Below are 6,000 nucleotides of genomic sequence, written 5' to 3' on the forward strand. Positions count from 1 at the left end.
GCCAGCTGATAGCTGACTAATGGCATCAGATTAAAGATGCGGGCGGGCATCACATTAAATGCCATGTATGCAGAGCCTCAATAATCAGCACATGCCTAGATCGAACTCAGCATTATCATTAATAATGAAAGCAGAAAATGTATTTATTAGTTAACTATACAAAAACCCCAACATAATAATTTCATGAAGTAATATAGCCAAATTGCCAGGGTTCTGGTTCTGCCCAATTACAGATAAATCATCTCTGGAAAGTTACAGAGACTTTCAATGACTCTGCTTTCCCATATTTAAAATAGAGGTAAGGCTAGCAGCTACCTGTGAAGATTGTTGGAGGAATCGAGTTCATACTTTAAAGTGGTTTGAGCAGTCTTTGGTTCACGCTAAGTAACCGAGTAAACAAAAATTAAAGGATCTTTGTGTATGTGATTCATGTGTCTGCTGTGTGCATGTGTGTGCTGGTGCATTCATGGATGGGTGTGTAAGTCAGAGGTCAATGCCAAGTGTCTTCTGCTGTTTCTCTGAACCTTTTTTTATATGATATTTCTATTTTCTGAGATTATAATTACATCATCCCCCCTTCTCTTTCCTTCTTACAGCTCCTTCCATGTAATCCCTCAGCCCACCCCTGCTGCTCTCATTAAAATCATGCCATATTTATTGGGGTGTGTGTGTGTGTGTGTGTATGTGTGTGTCTAAATATATAAATGCAACATGCTCAATGTTGTTTACTTTAAAAAGAAAAAATATAAACATTTAATTTATCATTGAAGACTTAGGAGTCAGATTCTAAGGTGAAATCCTGCCAGCTCAAAGAGGCAGAGAAAACACCCAGCTGTCCTTCCTCCTCCACCAATGTCCCAGAGTAAAAGGTCCTTTCTCCTTCTCCATACTGCGTTAAACACCCTTCAACGCAATGTCCCTCCTTTCTACTTCCTTATGTTCACCCAGTCAACTGGTTGCTTGCCCTGCCTCTTGACCTAGGGTTGACTTTATTTAATCCTATTTACAGAAAAAGGGGTGTGCTAGGGCTGAGACACACAACAACAAGAAACAGGTTTTCCCAGTTCACAATCTTGGGGTTCACAATGTGATATTGTGATCAATTGATATCCTTCAATAGCTCAGTCTATTTATTGTAACTCAGTCTATATATTGTATCATATGATAATATGTAATGTATTAATATGTAACAAGATGGCATATATATTTAGGACTGTATATTTGGTATTTGATAGTCAATTAATATGTTCTTCCTTGGGGAAGATTATTTCTCCCACTCTCAGAATTCCTTAGTTACATGTAGTTCTCCATCTTGGGTTGAGGCCTTATTACCCTCTTCTATGTTAGCATGCCTTTTTGGTGTCATTCTGGGTTAGCTCATAGTTAGGCAGACATGTTGATGAGACTTCATGAGTGTAGCTTCTCTACACTTCTAGTGAGAGACCAGATCTTTTGGGTTCAGACTCCATCTTAGAGAATCTGACCTAAGTTTGAACTCAAGTTAGCTAACAAGCCAGTACCCAGCACCAGTTTCCAAGTTACTCCCCAACAAGACCTGTGTCCAACACCAGTTTCTAGGTTATTCCCCAACAAATCTACATCCCCAGGTTATGAGCTTGCCCCTGACACTTCACTTCCTAACAACCACCAATCAGGAGGAAAACAGAAGTTAAGTTTATGGTTTGACTCCCAGCACTAGCCAATTACAATAAAAGCCATAATGCACCCCCCCCCCCCCGCCAGTCAGGTGTGTACCAGGCTAGATAACCCCCATCTTGCCTCTATAAATGCTTGCCTGAAACTGGGCTCAATGCCCCCTCCTGTTCTCCTGCATCAGAGGTGGTGGTGTGGACCAAGCTTGAGCTTGAGTGAAGAGACCCTAATGCGATTGCATCAGAATCAGCTCCTTGGTGGTCTTTTCTGGGGTCCACAAATGTTTCCTGGCACACTAGGAGACACAGTCTCACAACGAACTGCCTGTTCTTCTAGCTCTTTTTATCTTGCCTCCATTTCTCATGTCTGCAATGATCTCTAAGCCTTAGTTACAGGAGTTGTACTGTAGATGAATCAGGTGGGACTGAACACCAGAACTCAGAATTTTGATAAGTTGTGGCTTCCATTCTCTACAAAGAGAAGTTTCCTTGATGAGGGGTTAGAAATACACTTATCTGTGACCATAGGGACGATTAGTTTGTAGTTAGGGATTATGCTGGTTTACATTGGTGGAGAAGGAAGGTCAGCTGGTGCTTTCTCTTCCTCTCTGAGCTAGCAGGCTTTCACCTCAGCAGCTGCCTCCTGAGTCTTCATTGGTAAATCGAATGTTTGGGAGTTTGTTTGTTTGTTTGTTTGTTTAAAAAAACCAAAAAAACCACTGGGCATGTTGTATTTAAATATTGGTTTAAGTGGCAGTTGTAGGCACTTCTCCAAGATCCATGAGTTCACTGGGTATGCTTCTAGTATCAGGCATGATTTCCTTCTTGTTGAGCAGGCCTTAAGTGTAATTAGAGAGCTGTTGGTTACTGCTAAGGCATGTGTGCCACTATTGTACCCTTCGGATTATCGTGCCATGCTGGTTGTTGTTGTGGTTTCTAGGAATTACAGCTGTGTACGATTATTGGTTGCTTCCCTTCCTTGGCAGCTTGCATGGTGCCTTTTAATACCATGAAAATCAGTCTTCAGGCAGGAGGCCTTCAAGTAACAAAGTCCAGATCTGGGTCCTGATTCTGAAGTTCATGGTGTCTTCAAAATAGGAACTGACTTCCCACCTCTGGTGCACATCACAGGTCAACAGTAACAGCCTGTTGACCTTATTTTTTGAGGCAAAGTTTCTCATTGTACCTGGAGCTCCCTGATTTAGTTAGATCAGATTGCCAGTGAGCTCCAGGGGTCCTCCTGTCTCTGCTTCCCCAGTGCTAGGATTACAGGCATGTGGCTTCTGAATGGCTGCCCATGATCCAAACTCAGGTCTTCATTCTTGCGCAGCAAACACTTAATGATGGATTTGTCTCCCCTGTCCTTGGAAAGAAGATTTTTTTTTTTTTACTGTAGTAAATACTTTTGGAATTTAGGACAGCATAATGTCTACAGTCAGGAAATGTTAGACTTCTCCTTAAAGCTTCTAACTCTTCTGGTGTCATCTTTAAGACCTCTGAATATGATAAAGTCACCTGTTTGCAAAATTATCCAACTTGTATTGATTTGTGTATGGGGTAAGCACTTTCAAAACTAGGTAGAAGCTCTACAAAGTCATTTGAAGTTGTGCTGATGCTTATGTGTTTGATAAAAGCACAGGCATGGTGTTTGCTGAATCCTAAGATGCGACTGAAGACTGAGAAACCCATCAGTGTACCCACTCATTCTCATTAAAACCACCAAGTTCCAGTTTACTGGAGAGAGAAGACCTGGCATTTCAATGCCTCTGTAATAGGGTGGGGTGTCTCTTTTCTACCAGGGTTTGTTCAAAGTTCTTCCCTTTTACCTCAGGATTTCACCATTGGCACTGAGGAGCTTGCTTAGGCTCAGGAAGGTAATTCTCATGGCTCTCTTCCTTATTACATACAAAATCAAGGATTTAAAAAAAAAAGCCTGGAGTTTCATTGCTGTCTATAGTGGGGTCAGCCTGAAATCAATCCTACTATATAATCATGTTCTTCTCTATTTAAATATGGGAAGAAGCTTTGCCATTAGCTATCAGAGATTGAAACATCTCAAACAAATGCGATTGAGACAGTTGAACACTTTCCACACAGACATAGTAGCTGACCACAGAGGTCCAACATAATAGATTATCAAAACTGAGTACATTGGCCTTACTGTTCTAAGAAATTTAAATGGTTATCCTTAAAAGGAAGTCTCCCATTTTCTACACCCCACTCTAAGGACTGAGAAGGCCTCTGATAAGAATGTTTCCTCTAGCATTTAAAGGAGGAGGAAACTAGAATCTAGTCTGCCTGAGTCCAAAAGGTTAGCATTTTAGCCAATGTTTCAAATTAAGACACACATTCAAGCCAGAAAGACTGGCACATATCTTTAATCCCAGAACTCTGGAGGCTGAGGCAGAAGAACTGCAGTGAGTTTGAGATCAGCCTGGTCTACTTAGTGAACTCCAGGGCAGCCAGCCAGATATATGTACTAAGAAATATCTTAGGGATGGGGGAGGTGGAGAAAAAAAACAGGCACACACTCAACTCTAAGAACAGAAATTGTAAGTCACTCTGGGACCTCAAAAAAAGAAATTAGTTTTTATTCAGTTGAATAAAAGGGTAAAAATACTATACTTAAACAAAAAAATAAATAAAATCAGGGGCTGTTTTACAATTCCAAGTGGAGTCATGTCAGTGCTCAGGGTGTGGGGTCGTTTCAGCACTGAAATACACAAGTCAGTTCACTTTTAAACATTCAAGGTCATTCCAGAGTTTAACACATATCCTGTTTTCTAAGAAAGCAAATGCAATATCATGTCCAGTAAAACTTTCTGTGGAAAATTTTTTGGATGCCAGAAGCAAAATTAGGGCAAGTCTGTATTCTCAGCTTAAGGAGATGGAATCTACCCTCAGATGGACACAATAGATTATCAAAACTGAGTGCATTAGCTTTACTACTGTAAACATCTAAATGGCAATCCTTGAAAAGGAGTCTCCCATTTCTTTACCCCATTCCAAGAACAGAGAAGGCCTCAGATAAGAATGTTTCCTTTAGCATTTAAAGGAGGAGGAAACCGTGGCATGCAGGGAGAGCCTCACTGGAGTAACAGCCAAGAGGCTGCACTCCAGCTTCACTGGGATCCCTTGTGGGTGCATGGAAATTAGTGATGGTGGTGGTCACGTCAGCTCAGGCAGCAGACATAGCATCGACGCTTCAGTGAGGCCATGTTGCTGTTTCACAGGAGGTGCTTTAACCCATTCAACTAGAAACTAAAGACCAGAGAGGCCAATCTTGACATATGATTTCTGTTAAGAATTAGAAAATCTAAATTCTGAATCTGCATCCAACTGGTTCCATGATAGTGGCAAACGGGAAGTCTGGAACAGGGTGTTTCAGGTGTTAGCAGAGTTACTGGGAATTGGAAACGTGTGAAAAGCAGATTCTGAGGCACGTGAACTACTGTGCTACCCAGTACCCTGCATTTTTCACAAGCTCTTGCTCCAGAAAGCACATTTCTGACTAGCAAAACAAAGGAAAGAAAGAATACTTCCTGTCTCAGAATGCATGGCCTCAGTTTACCCATCTGCAGCACAAGGAGGTTTAGAAAACTATTTTGAAGATGCACTGCAGTTCTAAGTCCTTAGTGTCTAGGGCCTACTATGGTATTAAGAAACCAGATCACATGTGACTGACTACTAGCCACATGGATTTCTAGCCGAGTCTCAGATGAGCTGCTGGCTGGTTTATGTATCTTCCCACAGCATCTCTGACAGGTTGGGATCAGCCACCTCACAAATTACATTATTGTTAAGCTTTAGGCTGAGCTAAAATCATACCAAAAGAGTTCAAAGTACTTCTTTACATAAGCGTCTTTAAAGATTATGAATGTAAAAATAGCTTCTTGCGAGACGCTTAGATGGCAGGCTTTCTGTTTAATAACAGAAATGAGAAGACTCCCAAACCGTAATGTTGCACAAAACATTAAAAATACGCTAATGCTTCATTTCAAAGTCTTAGAGAAATTGAGGTTTTCTGAGTTAACAAAATATACTTCATCACAGATGGTCTGAATGATAAAACGAAGCAGAGCACAGTGCAGGGAGGCTAAACGCAGCACTTCTAGCTGAGCGTGCTGGAAGCCTTTAAGGAAATCTTTCCACATATAGCTCTTGCTAAGTGTTGATCGGTAAGAGCTCGCCATAAGCTCTCCAAAAAGCTTAGCCCTATATGATGTGCAACTGCCCTTGAGGAGGCTATTTTTAATTAACATGGGTGTCCTGGCTGAGATGTGCTTTCTTGTAGATTTGTGTCTAATAAGAGCCTGGTCCCAAGGAAAATGGGCTTTGCTCTTCCGAG

Source organism: Apodemus sylvaticus, chromosome 11 (genome assembly GCF_947179515.1).
Source record: "Apodemus sylvaticus chromosome 11, mApoSyl1.1, whole genome shotgun sequence".
Classification (NCBI taxonomy): domain Eukaryota; kingdom Metazoa; phylum Chordata; class Mammalia; order Rodentia; family Muridae; genus Apodemus; species Apodemus sylvaticus.